Source organism: Topomyia yanbarensis, chromosome 3 (genome assembly GCF_030247195.1).
Source record: "Topomyia yanbarensis strain Yona2022 chromosome 3, ASM3024719v1, whole genome shotgun sequence".
Classification (NCBI taxonomy): domain Eukaryota; kingdom Metazoa; phylum Arthropoda; class Insecta; order Diptera; family Culicidae; genus Topomyia; species Topomyia yanbarensis.
In genome coordinates, this window is record NC_080672.1 from 419,550,257 (window position 1) to 419,566,725 (window position 16,469).

The 16,469-nt window shown below is 41.8% G+C and overlaps 1 protein-coding gene across 7 annotated transcripts in view; it reads left to right on the forward strand.

Annotated features, from left to right (window-relative positions):
- Window positions 1–1,184: 1,184 nt before the first annotated feature.
- Window positions 1,185–16,469, forward strand: part of LOC131692641 (uncharacterized) — a 52,654-nt gene continuing 37,369 nt past the window's right edge. For 3 of the 7 annotated variants that reach the window (XM_058979799.1, XM_058979798.1, XM_058979795.1), the window contains exons 1-3: window positions 1,185–1,421; window positions 1,504–2,036; window positions 11,312–11,674. The gene's annotated coding sequence lies outside the window, so the exon portion shown is untranslated. The remainder of the gene's footprint in view (window positions 1,422–1,503; window positions 2,037–11,311; window positions 11,675–16,469) is intronic. The other 4 variants (XM_058979801.1, XM_058979796.1, XM_058979800.1 and 1 more) reach the window with 3 other exon arrangements.

Genomic DNA, 16,469 nt, shown 5'->3' on the forward strand with positions numbered 1-16,469 from the left:
CACCAATGTCAAACTCCTTTATATTTTGAACTACGTAGGAGATTCAGTGAAGACTATCGGAGAGAAGGATCGGCTGTGCATGATACAAAGCTAACACTTTCCTATTAGCCGGATATATTCTTTCCTCACGTGATCTGGAGAGTTTCATGAATTTACACCATCTCATGAAGGTTTAGCTTAACTTAGGACGAACGGGAAATGCTGTTGCGGCGGCTACGGTGCTCAACAAATTACATTTCGAAACAGCGCGCATATAGCTCTGCGAATAATGTTAGAAACCACTATGTTTTACACTCTTTTCGCAAGATGTTTACTCATCATCTTATAAAATGATGGTTTTCCTTCATTTTCATAAACAATTATCAACAAATTGATCGGTAATTTGGTGTTTAAAAGTCATTTTTTACCAATGTTTACATAAAATATATGCACTATGACAGAACAGAATAAAATCAGCAACACTTTCCTTCCAGCGCTATCTGCGAGCGGTTTCAACGTAGAATCGCCAATTAATTATTTCACGCGTGTTTTTTGAAAAGGGCCAATAAGCATGCTGTCAAAATTCACTTTGAAGGAAAATTCCGGACAAACCATTAATCGCAGACTATAATTCATAGCAGTAGACGACAGAGAAAACTTTTCTCTTTCATAAAATGTTAACATCCATTCTCGACAAGTTACGGTTTGTCCGGAATTTTCTCTCAAAGGGAATTTTGACAGCATGCTTATTGGCCGTTTACAAAAAACCCGCGAGATTTATGAAATATATTCCCGCATAAATGTGTACCGTAGGTAGTTTGGTGCTCGATCGGAACCTTTTCGATGTGTTTACGTTGCGACCAGAATGAGTTAAGCGAAGACTCAGCAAAAAGGTTTTTCTTTTGGCCGGTTTTGTGGAGACTCATTTCCTACGGCGGCATTTAAAATCCCGGGCTCTATTCAAAATACATAGCGGCTCAAATTCCGTGTCAGGTTTCCCAAACTCAATTAGGTATCAGAATATGTTGGCTCTTCTGGCACGTTCCCCGTATCTAGTCTGTCGTTTCAAGCAAAATCAATTTTTAGTTGCTGAAACATTTTTCTCAGTGCTTGCGATGTTTTTCTGACAGCTGTCATTAGCAAAAAAATGTTTTGATTTTCGCAACGCGCACTGGTGTTGGTGCCGTCGAGCCATCATCAGCCGAAAGAGTGCTACGTTTGGCAAAAGAAGACGGTCCGCGACGTGAAAGAGAAGCAGCAGAGCGAAGAAACGCCGTTCGTTTTAATGGCTGCCTGCAAAGTCTTGATTGAATCGGTGTGAAAAATTGGTTTATTTGGTGAAGAATCAAGAACTGAACAGCAGAAAACAAGCGAAAAGGCTTACCAGTGAAGTGTGTTGTAGTTTGCAAGTGTTCTTTGACTTGAAAACGGATATTTTGGAGGTAAATTTGAACAAAGTTCTAGATTTTTTCTTTTACTTTTCTCCATTCACGGTCGATTGGATTTTGTTCTGGCTTAATGTAGTGAATGATAGGTTGTGAAAAATTATCCGTGTGCAGAAAAGTAAAATATGGTTAAAAAGGATGTCACGGTTCGTGGACAGTGATTTTTTCAAGAAGCTCCATTGTTAGTATTGGCTCTTCCACGGATACATATTAAAATGGTGCCCGGAATGTTGATGAGTCTGCTGTGCGGCTGCCACTGCTGATGGGGAGTTGGCTCGAGCTTTGTGGGTCCACTAGTAGAGTGTATAACGCTAGTGCAACGAGTTCCCCGGGACACACACAATGAGCCAAGCTCAGGCAGACTACAGCAAGCAAACCAGTCAGTGGCAAAGGGCTCATGTCTCGTTCTGTGTGGAGTGTGTAATGTATTTATGTGCTCACTCTTGAGCTTTATATTTTTTTGAAAAAGAAATTGCAAATCAATATTCAACTTGTCGCTGCTGGTAGTTGAATATTTTATGAAACTCGCTCATTGCGAATGAGTTCAGCTGGATGAACAAAACGAATCTATCGTACTGATGAGCTGGAAGAAGGGTTCCCTTGGACTAGGAGGTATGTTGAAGAGACAATAGTCAAACATGTTCAAAATAGTTATCCTAACATATTAGAAAGCAGATTGCATTGTCGGAACATCAAGATAACGGAGCAAATTGCATTACTTATGTGGTCGTGGTAAAGTACGTTCCACCTTTATTTGTTTACTGCCATTCCATTTTCATTTACCGCCCTGGTGGTAGTGTTCGTAAAACGTTGCGCAGAGGATTAAATTATATTCTGCTTCTAGTTTTGTCGTGCGAAATCGGGTAGGCAGATGCAGCAAATTTAAACAAACACTGAACTGGTGATTGAACCTGGAAAGTCACTTGACTTCGATGTAAAAAATTGATGGATAGCTTTGCTTCGTATCTTGCTTGAAACATAAATATTACCTTGGACGTATTTCCTTCCGGCATGAAACAATCCGGGATTTTCAATAATAATTATATTTAAATAAAATGGGCAGTCGCTCCGTCATTGCTGGAACAGTTTCGATGTTAGTGAAAGTGATTCACATTTTTATCATTGAGATTTTTACCAAAATTCTGAGAAAGGTCAGTTGAATTTTCTACTCCAAACCAGTATGATAGGATATTCGGATATCCACAAAACCAGTAAACTCTTTACTACTGGCACTTTCGCCCGTAGTTCTTACGACAAAAACCGATCAATTCAAATATTATTTATCTTTCTCATATAAATTACGCCATCTTCTATTTAAATTCTTAATCACGAATGTAAATTGACAATATATTCATTGCTGAGAAAAGCTGAACGTGTTTAGGTTCTGTTAGTTTTTTTGCTTGATTATTTAGTTATACTATAACATACTATAACAAGTCTCATTTGATCAAATTTGAGGGAAGGGAAGGGGGGTTGCTTCTCTAATCTTCCGGCTATCACATCATATGATTTGGTATTCTTGTCGGACTTTCGATTGATGTGCACCGTCGTAGCGGAGTGCACTGGTTTTGTACTTTCAATGGAACATGTCCAGTAGAGTGACAAGAAAAAATTATCCTTATCGGCCCGATTCCTACTCCCACCAGGAGTACTTGCTCCATATTTGAAACAAATTGAACAAGTCTAACCACCGGACCAACGTCCCTGAAGTTTGTATGGGACTTTCCGATAATTTACATGGAGAAAACCCATTAGCGTGCATTTTCGCCGCTAGACGGCACTGTATGCATCGTATTATCACTGTAAGTGAGGAAAAGAAGGACAATTTAATTGTCTACAACTTTGTCGAAGACTGCTAGTCAATCCGGTTTTGTTAAAAGAAGTTATTAAACTTTTAACGAAGTGATGTCTGAGTCAGGCCTAGCAGTGCATGGTTATGTATCGGTACTTGATTCCCACCAACTATACATTTTTATGCGATAATGCTTAAATTTAGCTGAATAGTATGTTTAGAAGAATTGTAGTACATGATACGTGTTATGTTTTTGTTAGAAAATTATATTTTTTTTTTTTTATTCAAATCGTTTATTTGATAAGGCACGTTGCGTTAGCTTAAAGGTGCCAATTTTGTTTTGTTTTACATTTTAAATTGCTTAAAACTAGGGGATTACATATTGAATTTTTTAAAATGAAACTAATGCGATTTTATAGCTATCTTATATATCTACACAAGGGGATAATATTGTTTTCGTAAGATTAGGGGGGTCATTTAGTTTTTGTGGCAATATGGTTTGACATTTTTATCAGTGAGATTATTGGAGCAAATAATGTTTAATTAAGGGGGACAATTTTTTACGACTAACTTAAAACTAGGAATAACTAGAGGGCATGATTGAATTTTGTAAAGATTCGTAATTATAGTTATTTTTGTGGGTAGTAGAGTTGGGCAATTTCAACGAGATTATATAATATAATAGTTAAAACTAGAAGAGACAAGACGAGCTAAATGCTTCGTGATGATATTGGGGGGGGGGGGGGGGGGGGTAGGGGTGTTACTTCTGGGTATAAGAGTCAGGGGAGGGAGGGTAGACAAAGATGGCAGGGAGAGAAAATTATTTCAGTTTCAGGCATCGTGAGATCAACGGATGGATTACAAACTTGGGTGGCCTTCATCAGGGGAATCATGTACTGGGACGCCGGGTGGTCCTCCTCAAGATGGCAGGGGTTTTTCCAGACGATTTCGTAGTACGGCTCAGATGTGGATCGGCTACATTTCGAGTTAAGCGTGTTATGTTCGTGCCGTAGGTCCCGTGTTTGTTGGCTCATTCGATACAGATGGTTTGATACAGGTGGAAGAGCGTTCTGAGAATGATAAGGAGATAACAAGGGGCAGTTAGACTTGTATATTGATGGTTTTCACAAAGGTGTATATAAGGGACATATAGAGAACATCGCGGCTTGCCAGCACATCTCGAACCGGGACGTTGGTTGGTCTTCCTCGGGCCCGCAGGGTATCCATTAGCCGAGACCTAGCGGAACTGTACTCGGTGCACGCCCAGACAATGTGCTCGATGTCGTGATAGCCGTCGCCACAAGCGCAGATACCACTATCCACGAGCCCAATACGCCGGAGATGTGCATCCAGCGTGTAATGGTTTGCCATGAGTCGGGACATCACACGAATGAAGTCACGACCCACATCCATCCCCTTGAACCAAGGTTTCGTCGATACCTTAGGGATTATCGAATGTAGCCACCTTCCCAGCTCTCCACTGCTCCACGAAGTTTGCCAACTTTCGAGGGTTCTCTGATGAGTAATACTGAAAAATTCGCTGAAGCAAATTGGTCTTTCAAAAACGTCTCCTTCTAAGGCACCCACCTTAGCTAAGGAGTTTGCCTTCTCATTGCCCGGAATGGAGCAATGAGAAGGGACCCATACCAAGGTAATCTGGAAAGAGTTGTCAGATAAAGCACTCAGTAGCTCCCGTATTTTCCCCAAAAAATACGAGGAGTGCTTGCCTTGTTTCATCGAGCGAATAGCGTCAATGGAACTGAGGCTATCCGAAACGATGAAGTAATGGTCTGCGGGTAATGTTTCAATGACTCCAAGGGTATACTGAATGGCAGCTAGTTCTGCGGCGTAAACTGAAGCAGGGTCACTGAGTTTGTAGGAGGCGGTGAACTTTTGATTGAAAATACCGAAGCCAGTGGATCCTTCGAGGTTTGATCCGTCAGTATAAAACATCTTAGAACAGTCGACTTCTCGGAATTTATTATAAAAAATGTTTGGAACCACTTGTGGGCGTATGTGGTCCGGAATTCCACTAATCTCGTCTTTCATGGATGTGTCGAAGAAAACAGTAGATTCAGAAGTATTTATGAAATGCACACGGTTGGGATTGTAAGAAGAAGGGTTAATATTCTGCGCCATGTAGTCAAAGTACAGGGACATGAAACGGGTCTGAGAATTGAGCTCAACAAGCCTTTCGAAATTTTCAATCACGACCGGGTTCAAGATATCGCATTGAATGAGCAATCGATATGAGAGTTCCCAAAATCGATTTTTCAACGGGAGAACGCCCGACAGCACTTCGAGACTCATCGTATGGGTCGACTGCATGCACCCTAAGGCGATACGCAAACAACGATACTGAATTCTTTCGAGTTTGATGAAATGTATGTTCGCGGCGGAGCGAAAGCAGAAGCATCCGTATTCCATTACCGACAGTATCGTTGTTTGATACAACCTAATTAGGTCTCCTGGGTGGGCACCCCACCATGTTCCGGTTATTGTACGAAGAAAGTTGATCCTTTGTTGGCATTTCTGTTTCAGATACCGAATATGGCATCCCCAAGTACCTTTCGAGTCGAACCAGACCCCTAGATATTTTACTGTGAAGACCTGAGCGATAGTTTGACCCATTAATAGAAGCTGTAGTTGTGCTGGTTCACGCTTCCTTGAAAATACAACTAGCTCAGTTTTCTCCGTGGAGAATTCGATACCCAGCTTAATAGCCCAAGCAGACAAATTGTCCAGGGTATTCTGTAATGGTCCTTGTAGATCGACAGCTTTGGGTCCCGTAACAGACACCACGCCATCGTCTGCAAGTTGCCTTAACGTGCAGGAATTGTCAAGACATTCATCAATGTCGTTGACATAGAAATTGTATAAAAGGGGGCTTAGACATGAGCCCTGGGGAAGGCCCATGTAGCTAAATCGTGATGTCGATAAGTCACCATGCGAAAAATGCATGTGCTTTTCCGACAACAAGTTTAGTAAAAAGTTGTTTAAAGTCGCTGAAAGACCATGCTGGTGCAGCTTCTCTGAAAGAATGTTGATCGAAACTGAATCAAAAGCCCCCTTAATATCTAGGAACACTGATGCCATCTGCTCTTTGCTAGCATAGGCCATTTGAATTTCAGTTGAGAGCAACGCAAGACAATCGTTCGTCCCTTTGCCTTTGCGAAAGCCAAATTGTGTATCTGACAGTAAGCCATTTGCTTCGACCCAATTGTCGAGGCGAAACAAGATCATTTTCTCGAACAACTTCCGGATACAGGATAGCATTGCGATCGGACGGTACGAATTGTGGTCGGAGGCTGGTTTTCCTGGTTTTTGGATGGCGATGACCTTCACTTGTCTCCAATCGAGTGGGACAATGTTAGCCTCGAGAAACTTATTAAATAAGTTCAACAAGCGTCTCTTGGCAGAGTCAGGCAGATTCTTCAACAAGTTGAATTTGATTCTGTCTGGCCCCGGAGCTTTATTGTTACACGACAAGAGAGCAAGTGAGAACTCCACCATCGAAAAAGGTGTTTCGTTCGCGCTATCGTGAGGAGACGCGGCGCGGTAAATCTTCTGTGCCGGGGCGGAATCCGGACAAACCTTCTTGGCGAAATCGAATATCCAACGGTTTGAATATTCCACGCTCTCATTGGTACTGTTTCGATTTCGCATACGTCGGGCTGTTCCCCAAAGAGTGCTCATCGATGTTTCTCTCGTTAATCCGTCGACGAACCGGCGCCAATAATCGCGTTTTTTGGCTTTCATCAAACTCTTCATTCGCTTGTCTAACGTCGCGTACTGTCGAAAACTGACGGGTAACCCGTCGTTCCGGAAGGTCTTAAACGCGGCGGCCTTCTCTGCGTACACGTCTGAGCACTCTTTATCCCACCAGGGATTGGGAGAACGTTTTTGTATGTTCGCGCCGGGTACTGGCCTAGTCTGAGCTTGATTCGCGCTGTCGAGAATCAAGCCAGCCAAAAAGCTGTACTCTTCCTCTGGAGGAAGTTCTTGGGTAGATTCGATGTTGTCGGATATCGCGGCAGCATAGCTCTTCCAATCGATATTTCGTGTGAGGTCATACGAAATATTGATTGATTTCAATGGCCTTGAACCGTTATTGATTGAGACTACAATCGGCAGATGGTCGCTGCCGTGGGGATCAGGAATTACCTTCCACGTGCAATTTAACCGCAGCGATGTTGAGCAAAGGGACAAGTCTAAGGCGCTCGGGCGCGCTGGAGGAGCAGGAATCCGTGTCATTTCACCCGTGTTTAAAATTGTCAAATTGAAGTTATCGCAAAGATCCTGAATTAAGGAAGACCGATTATCATCATAGAGGCAACCCCATGCTGTACCGTGAGAGTTAAAGTCTCCTAAAACTAGTCGCGGTGCTGGCAGGGATTCTAAGATGTCTTGTAGCCGTCGGTGCCCAACCGCGGTGTTGGGGGGAATATATATGGAAGCTATGCAAAGGCTTTTGCCTTTGGTTGTTACTTGACAAGCGACAACTTCAATACCTGTTATCGAGGGAAGGTTAATTCTGTAGAAGGAATAGCACTTTTTGATCCCCAAAAGCACTCCTCCATAGGGGGTGTCTCGATCCAGGCGAATAATATTAAAGTCGTGGAAGTTGAGTTCTATGTCGGAAGTTAACCAAGTTTCACATAATGCAAATGCATCGCAACTCAAATTATTTATTAAAATTTTGAAGGAATCGATTTTCGGGATGATACTTCTGCAATTCCACTGTAGAACAGTGATCAAATCCGTGACCTCGTTCGATGAGTTAGCCATCGAAGGATACAATCGCTGAGAGGAGGGGCCATTTAGCAGTCAACTGCTTCAAAAATGTTCTCACTGTAGGGAGAAAAGCTAACATAAGACTTTTAATAGGATCAGTAATATTGAAAGTTTTTATTATCCAGTCCACTATGTCCGAGAGTTTTATAATTCCAGTGCTGTGATTACTCTCGAACTGAAACAAAGGAACACTTGGGATTTTTGATGTTCCTGGAAGTGCTGGGAACTCCTTCTCTGAGCTTAATCCTCCGAGACCAGGAGCTAATTGCTTCGGTTTGGTTGCAACACTTCCAATAGATGTGACTTTCGGAGCCCCCTCAAGGGACACCTTCTGGCCTTTACAAGGAACTTTACGAGAGGAAGTGTTCCTCCTCTTCCTATAAATTCTAGGCACCCTAGTAGATGTTCCCTCTTGTGGGTTACCAGCCTCGCCCTCGTCAGGAGGCAAGTGAGTATAGATGTTTGCTGAGGATGGTGGCGTAGCATTCTTTAACATTTCTGCGAAAGAATGTTTGTATCGTCCCGCAAGGGAACGTTTCAGTTTATCCCCGCGTAGTTTGTACGCGGGACATGCCGAGATATCATGCAGACTCTCCGCACAGTAAGGACACTTTTCGGCTTGCTTACTGCACGAATCATCTAGATGATTCTCCCCGCATTTTCCACAGCGGGCCTTGTTGCTACAATGGGTGGCTGTGTGACCCAGTTGTTTACACTTTGTGCAATTCATGACCCGCGGCACAAACAGACGCACAGGCAGACGAACCTTGTGCAAGAGGACGAAATTTGGCAGAGCGGTACCAGCGAAGGTCACCCGATAAGAGTTTGATTGGGGGTACGTTTTTGAACCATCCCCCGCAACTACTACTGAGTGCAAACGTTTGCACTCAAGTATTTTAACTGGCTGAAGTAAGCGGTCTCTGAATCGGCCAACCCCGTACTTCAGCAGATCCTCGCACGTCAAACTCTCATCGGTTACGACGCCTTCGGATTGTACTCTTACAGCCGGAATATACACGTTATAATCCCGCGTAAAGTGCTCACAGCAAGCAATATCGTTTGCCTGCTTTGAGTTGGCTAGCAACACCCTTATCTTGTCCGAGCGGACCTTTGAAATTTCGGTCACAGCCGAGAACCGTTCCGTCAGGTCTCTAGAAATCTGAAGAAGATTCAGTGATTTAGTCTTGGGCCGAAAGAAGACCACAAATGGACCAGTTGAGAGTTCTGGATAGCATTTGGGCCGGGGGGGAGCCTTAGAAGTTGAACCCGATTCAACTTCCATTTGACCATCCGGAGAGGGAACCATAGAAAACGTCAACGCACGGGGTCAGCGCCCGCGCAGACGGAAGAAAGCAATAAATGTGTTACAAAAGACAAAAACCACTTAGCTTTAAACTGGTGTCCAACGACGAACCGATCCAGCTTATACAGCTGGCTATTGTTTAATCCTCACACGCGAACAAAAGACTGAGGACCGAACCGAACTGGCAAAATAACCTTGAATGCGGATTAAAACTATTCTTTATCGCCTCACACAGCACTACGGACTAGAAAAAACAACCTCTGTCTCGATGGAGAGCTCGAAAACGAATGTTAGAAAATTATAGTTCCACCTGGGACCGCCTGGGACTCTTCAACGGAGAAAGATAGAAAAAGGCATTTTTCAGTAATTCTTTCGAACCTCTTGATATTCTATCTCTATTCGATGAGAAGTTGGTGGCCCTCTACAACTAATGGTTAAGTAAGTACTCCTGGTGGACTAGGAATCGACTCAGGGGTGGGCCGACTGAGTTCTCAAAAATTTATCATTTTTCTGGGCAGTCTAATGCCCAGTTTTCTGCACTCTTTCTAGAAAGTGCAAAAATGATGCTGAACCTGTGCACTCCACTACACCGGTGTCAATCAATCGAAAATCCCATTAGTATGTATAACAAACATAACGATGTTCCAAAAGCGCAATAAAATTCTTAGGGTATAGCGTAACGCAAGATGAATTAGCGAGATAAAAACTGAAAATCAATTTGGATGTTAAAGAAAGTTAAAGAAAGCACCCATATTTTCTTTGAATTGAGAATAATATTGATGAAAATCAATAGTCTTATTCGGAATGTTGTCAATTTTGTTCCCTTCGAAAAGTGCACTGCTAACAGCACTAGACAATAGCAGTCTTTTTAAATTTATAGAATTTAGTGCAGGTATTTTTAGGAGTCATTTGGCAACAATCATCGGAAGCTGTAAACCGCTTCTAGAATCTAAAAAAATAAAATAATGCTATGCGTTGCGCTAGTTGGTGGATTTTAAAATATGCGCATTACCTGAGTCAAGGAACTGATGCGGTGTAAAACTGCTGAGGAGAAGCCGTCGGAAGCGGCGATGCATCGCAAATAACCCTGCTATTCATTCGTATATTCAATTTACTCGAACATAGTGATTGATTCCTTCTTTTAAACATGAGCAGTTCTGTGAATCTGTATGCCAAATAACTCTTGCACGCAACTTTTTTTTTTATTTCGATTATAGAGGTTTTACCCTTAAGGTCATTCGCCTCTTCGGGTTACAAAAATCTGTTATGAAAAATTTCTAACCCTATGTGCGGGGTCGGGACTCGAACCCAGGTGCGCTGCGTACAATGCAATCGATTTTCCAACTACGCCACGCCTACCCCCTCATTGCAGGCAGCTTGTGATCTTTTTGCCTACCAGGTTTACTCAAACATAGGGGTTCATTGCTTCTTTCGAGCTTTCTTTGAAACTGTATCAAAATCAATGGTATATAATACTCGAATACACGGGTTCCCGGACGACTGACAAGATTGATCAAATCAGTAACGGACCGATTGATTTACTACGTTTGAGTATCAAGAAGACCTTCCAGCTCTGTTAAATTTATCTCTTCTCTACTGTTCAATTTTGTTTCGGGGGGTGTAATATGAAGAACCAGTATTGACACTAGTCGTACGATTTAACGGAAGTCTGTTCAGATTTTTAGCTGCGCCTACGACGTTGATGTTGACTTTTAGAGCATTGTAGATACATATAATCGACTGAAGTTTGAAACGAAGCAGATTGGACTGGTCATAATTGCGTCAAAGACAAGTTTAATTCAAACCCGAAACGCTAGGTCCACACAATCTAATTTCTTTCTCTAGTTTAAGGGCGAATGACCAACTAGGTTGAAGCCGCAATAAACACATACATACATATTGTAATATATGAGTCGTACGTCCATAGAACCATAACTGATGAAATTTCTAATAATTTGTTTATTTTTTTGCTTTCTCGGTGACAATATCAATTGGCAGTTTCAACAACTTGGAAACATTCTATCGCCGTTGGATCAAAGAGGATAGTTGAGATGAGCATTTGCAAAAAATATTAATCCCCCACATACAAATACACATGTAATAAGGGCAAGGAGTAAAGTTGCGAACAGCTCACCACAAAACCGAGATGTCGAACGGATTACTGAAATGTTGTGTCGCCAGACTGTGAAGCCTTCGCTAAGAGGCGAGACTATAACCATAAGAACCACTGGATGCTGTCGTCAAGAAGGAGCTCTGTCACCCCTTCTGTGGTCCCTGATAGCAGACGGACTCCGCGAATTACCTGGAAGATTTGGGGTCTGAAGTGAGGGACTACGCAGCGACATTGTCATCACTGCTAGGGTAAGAGTAAATCTACGATATCGAGCCGTACTGAAGCTACTCTAAACTTTTTTTTTTACTTTTTAACGATATTCAATTAGCTAGAGATTACTAGGTAGGGAAAGTTATGGACATTTTATTCATAGTACTCTAATAAGAGCAAGGATATGAAATATACAGATGGGAAAACTACAAGTGGCCTGGTCATTAGAAACAGCCTTAAAATGTTACTGACTAACCTTTTGTCTTTTGTTGGCAGGAGTGACTACAAATCGCTCAAACCTCATGGCTGTTGTTGAAGTGGAAATAGACTGGGCTTCTCTAAACGTGACATAGTTATGGTGTAGAACAGCATCTTTGCATAAATATCCAAAAAATCACCGAGATTCCACTTACAAAGAAAACAAAAGTTCCAATAAAACCGCCTATCCTTGAAGGAAGCACTATCGAATCTACAACGTATGTGAAATTTCTCAGAGTTATAATAGTAAACTGCTATTGAATCTGCATATAAGTAAAGAAAAAAGGCTAGCCTGGAACTAGATACAAAGAGTGGCTTATCTAGCAATCACAGGGGCATTGAAATAGGCTCCAGCGAAGCGACGAACTGGAAGCAATGCTAAACCTAGCCTACATCGAAAAGGAGGCAGCCTGTGATCTCCAATGATATTTACTGGGGGGGATTTAATGAGGGACCCTAAAATTCTGGAGCTTGTTTCGTAACAGTTGCACGTAAATATGTAAATACTGAAAGCATGCCGATTAGGCAAGTCTTTGATCTTCCATTCGAGGTTGTAATACCTGACCCTATTAAATTGACAAACAATTGCCCCCAATCCGGTCCCGAAGTGATCATTTTTATCGTGCACTTAACCGTAACAGTCGTACGGAAGTATGAAAACCCTGCCTGAGTCGCGATGTGGAAGACACCGAAGAATCGTTCAAGTTTTAATGAATGGGTTTGTTACGGTTTTCAACAGCAAACCGGTCAGTAAGCAAGGTAATGGAACATTTTTGGTGTCGAACTTTCCGCAAAACACTAGATATTGGGCTTCGATCATCATAATATAGCGTAACCCGCAAATAACCAAAGATATATGCGGAACTATATGAGGGCGACGAAAATCCAGAATGACTTCTTTTTACTGCTTCGTTTGAACGTGCATTCACATGTTCTCGTTCAACTACTGATCTACGAATAAAGCACAAACATATACTGGCAGGATTAACATAATTTCTCAATATTCGATTAGGTCTCTTAGCTGCACCATATTGTAGCTTTAGTTGAAATAGACTGGGAAATTCCGGTTTTTCCGAATTTCTTTTTCGAAAATCAGTTTTTGCATTGTTTACATACATATAAATTTAATACAAAATTGAACATTTTTTCAACTGAATAATGTAACATGGTGTATTTTGATTCGGTACAATGAAAGTTACTAACGTTCTTGTTTTATCCGATAGATTGAATCTTGAAAACGTTAGTCGTAGACTCGTATTCACGAGATTAATTTAGACTTAGAGAAAAAAAACAAAACAAAACGAATCAAGCGATTCACACGAATTGCCAGAATACCAGAACAGTCAGTTAAATACCAGGACATGTCCTGGAAAACCAGGAGATCTGATCACATTGCTCTATCACTGCAAGACAGATCAGAGAATTGAGACGTTGATCACCGAAGAAGACCCAATGGAGTAGCCAAATCGAGTTATATTTATTGTTACGGAGGCACACACCAATCCCTCGAGTGCCTCCGGACGCATGTGTCTAGTGCAAGACTGCGATACGAACTCTCGGACGTAGTTTGACGTTAAGACGGAAAAACGGGAAAATGTCAAATCTAGTTTGTTCCAGTACTAGGAAAAACTGGAAAAACTCCGAAGCAAACAAGGTAAATCCTTTTAATGTAGAATACATTTAAGCTTTCAATATAGGGGTCCCGTTTCAAAATATCGGCTGCGGCGCCGCGTCAGATTTTGAACGTTAATAACTTTTATCATACTTAACAGAATGATTTGATTTTTAGGCCAATTTGTTGCAAATATGTTCCTCTATGCTGTATTAAAATTTGAAGTATGTATAACATGCACTAATAACAAAAAATTGTGTTTTGAAAAATCTTTCGAAAACGACTCGGAAAAGTGAAAATTTTCAGCCCATCCCGCACAGAGCCGTCAAAATGGTGGACCAACCGAACAATAAAATAATGAAAAGTTTATATATAGGTCCACTACATGTTTGTTCCTATGGTTATTCGCATTGGGTTGCTTGACGAGAGCAGTTGGTGGGGGAAAGACGGCATATTCCTTTGGTTAGGCCATTAGAAGCCGGACGGAATGGAAAGGCTCATGCACGGCACGAGAACGAGCGAGGAAGCGATAGTAGTGCATATTAGCGCGATTATATAAATATCTGTCGGTCGGTTTTTCTCATCATTCGTATTCGTTCAAGCACTAGCAAGCAGCCAGTCCACCGAAGGAAAGCAGTTGGCAATGACGACGGCGGAAAAAGTGCCCCAGCTACTGGTGACTCATCGCAACCCGATCAGGAACTGTCGCCCTGCAAGAATTTCGCCCCAACTAAAGGGCAACAGAGTAGGCTATCGTTCCAGCGTCTGGGTCGTGAGATTGTGCAGGACTGCAAAATCGAGCCACGCTTACAAAGCTCAGTCGTAATGATGCCCCGAGAAGCCAACGATGCCTACTTGGTCGGTTTGTTCGAGGATGCAAAATAGTGCTTTGTGGCTCACCGTGTCCGCGGGGAGTGCGTCTGAATTATGCTCCCGCAATAAAACAATAAACGGTTCTTTACAGGACCAATTAATTGTGTTGTAATAAGAGTTAAACTGAAATTTACATTTTATGGTGTATAACAAATAATTTTCAGAAAGCTATATAAAAAATACGATGTGTGGAAAGAAAGAAAGAGAATTTAAATTATCCTCTCTTGCTCGTTTTCGTGCACTGCTTTTCCTTTCCTTTCTGCTGCTACTACCATCATAACTAAAACGAATGTGCGTGTTCCCCCAGCCAGCAATTGGCCAGTGTTGCCACAATTGCATGTCGCTATTACAATTTGAATTATTTTATTGATCCTCTCTAGTATTGATAAAATATAGAACGTGCAAAGTACACTAGTCGCATGCTTTTATTCGAACTTTTTGGCAGCCTCCGTTGATTAACTGCATAAATCGATTTGTTTGTGCAGCTCCTTGCTAGTAGCAAACTAAATAGCCTTTATCAGCGCTAACAAATAACACGAAAGAATTTAAATTTGTGAAAATCTTTTCCTTCTTTTCAAATCTGCAGCATTCTTTGAAAATATTGTTTGAATGTTGTTATTGAAAAACTGAACATGCAAGTTTGCTAGCACTGGCCACTAGATTGAAGGCGATGGAAAGACAGAATATTCGTTTTGGTTATGCTAGTATTGGTAGCCGAACGGAAAGGAAAGGCACAGGAATGGCACGAAAACGAGCGAGAGCGATAGTAGCGCTTTCTCGTGTGTTCATATATGAATATTGGTCGGTCGGTTTTTCTCATCATTCGTATTCGTTCAAGCACTAGCAAGCAGCCAGTCCACCGGAGGAAAGAAGTTGGCGATGACGACGGTCGGAAAAAGTGCCCCAGCTACTGGTGACTCATCGCAACCCGATCAGGAACTGTCGCCCTGCAAGAATTTCGCCCCAACTAAAGGGCAACAGAGAAACTAATCTGTGTTCTAATAAGAGTTAAACGGGCTCACCGTGTCCGCGGGGAGTGCGTCTGAATTATGCTCCCGCAATAAAACAATAAACGGTTCTTTACAGGACCAATTAATTGTGTTCTAATAAGAGTTAAACTGAAATTTACATTTTATGGTATATAACAAATAATTTTCAGAAAGCTATATAAGAAATACGATGTGTGGAAAGAAAGAAAGAGAATTTAAATTATCCTCTCTCGCTCGTTTTCGTGCACTGCTTTTCCATTCCTTTCTGCTGCTACTACAATCATAACTAAAACGAATGTGCGCGTTCTCCCACCATCTCATGGCCAGTGTTGCCACAATTGCATGTTGCTATAACAATTTGAATTATTTTATTGATCCTCTCTAGTATTGATAAAATATAGAATATGCAAAGTACACTAGTCGCATGCTTTTATTCGAACTTTTTGGCAGCCTCCGTTGATTAACTGCATAAATCGATTTGTTTGTGCAGCTCCTTGCTAGTAGCAAACTAAATAGCCTTTATCAGCGCTAACAAATAAGACAAAAGAATTTAAATTTGTGAAAATCTTCTCCTTCCTTTTCAAATCTGCAACATTCTTTGAAAATATTGAAAATGTTGTTATTGAAAAACTGAACATGCAAGTTTGCTAGCACTGGCCACTAAATTGAAGGCGATGGAAGGACAGAATATTCGTTTTGGTTATGCTAGTATTGGTAGCCGAACGGAAAGGAAAGGCACAGGAATGGCACGAAAACGAGCGGGAGAGCGATAGTAGTGCTTTCTCGTGTTTTCATATATGAATATTGGTCGGTCGGTTTTTCTCATCATTCGTATTTGTTCAAGCACTAGCAAGCAGCCAGTCCACCGGAGGAAAGAAGTTGGCGATGATGACGGTCCGCAAAAGTGCCCCAGCTACTGGTGGCCCATCGCAACCAACTACCGATCAGGAACTGTCGCCGTGCTAGTATTTCGCCCCAACTAGAGGGCAACGGAGCAACTAATCCGCTGGCTAACATTCCAGCGTCTGGTTCGTAAGGTTGTGTATTACTTCAAAGTCGAGCTACGCTTACAAAACTCAGCCGTAATGAAGCCAGTGATGC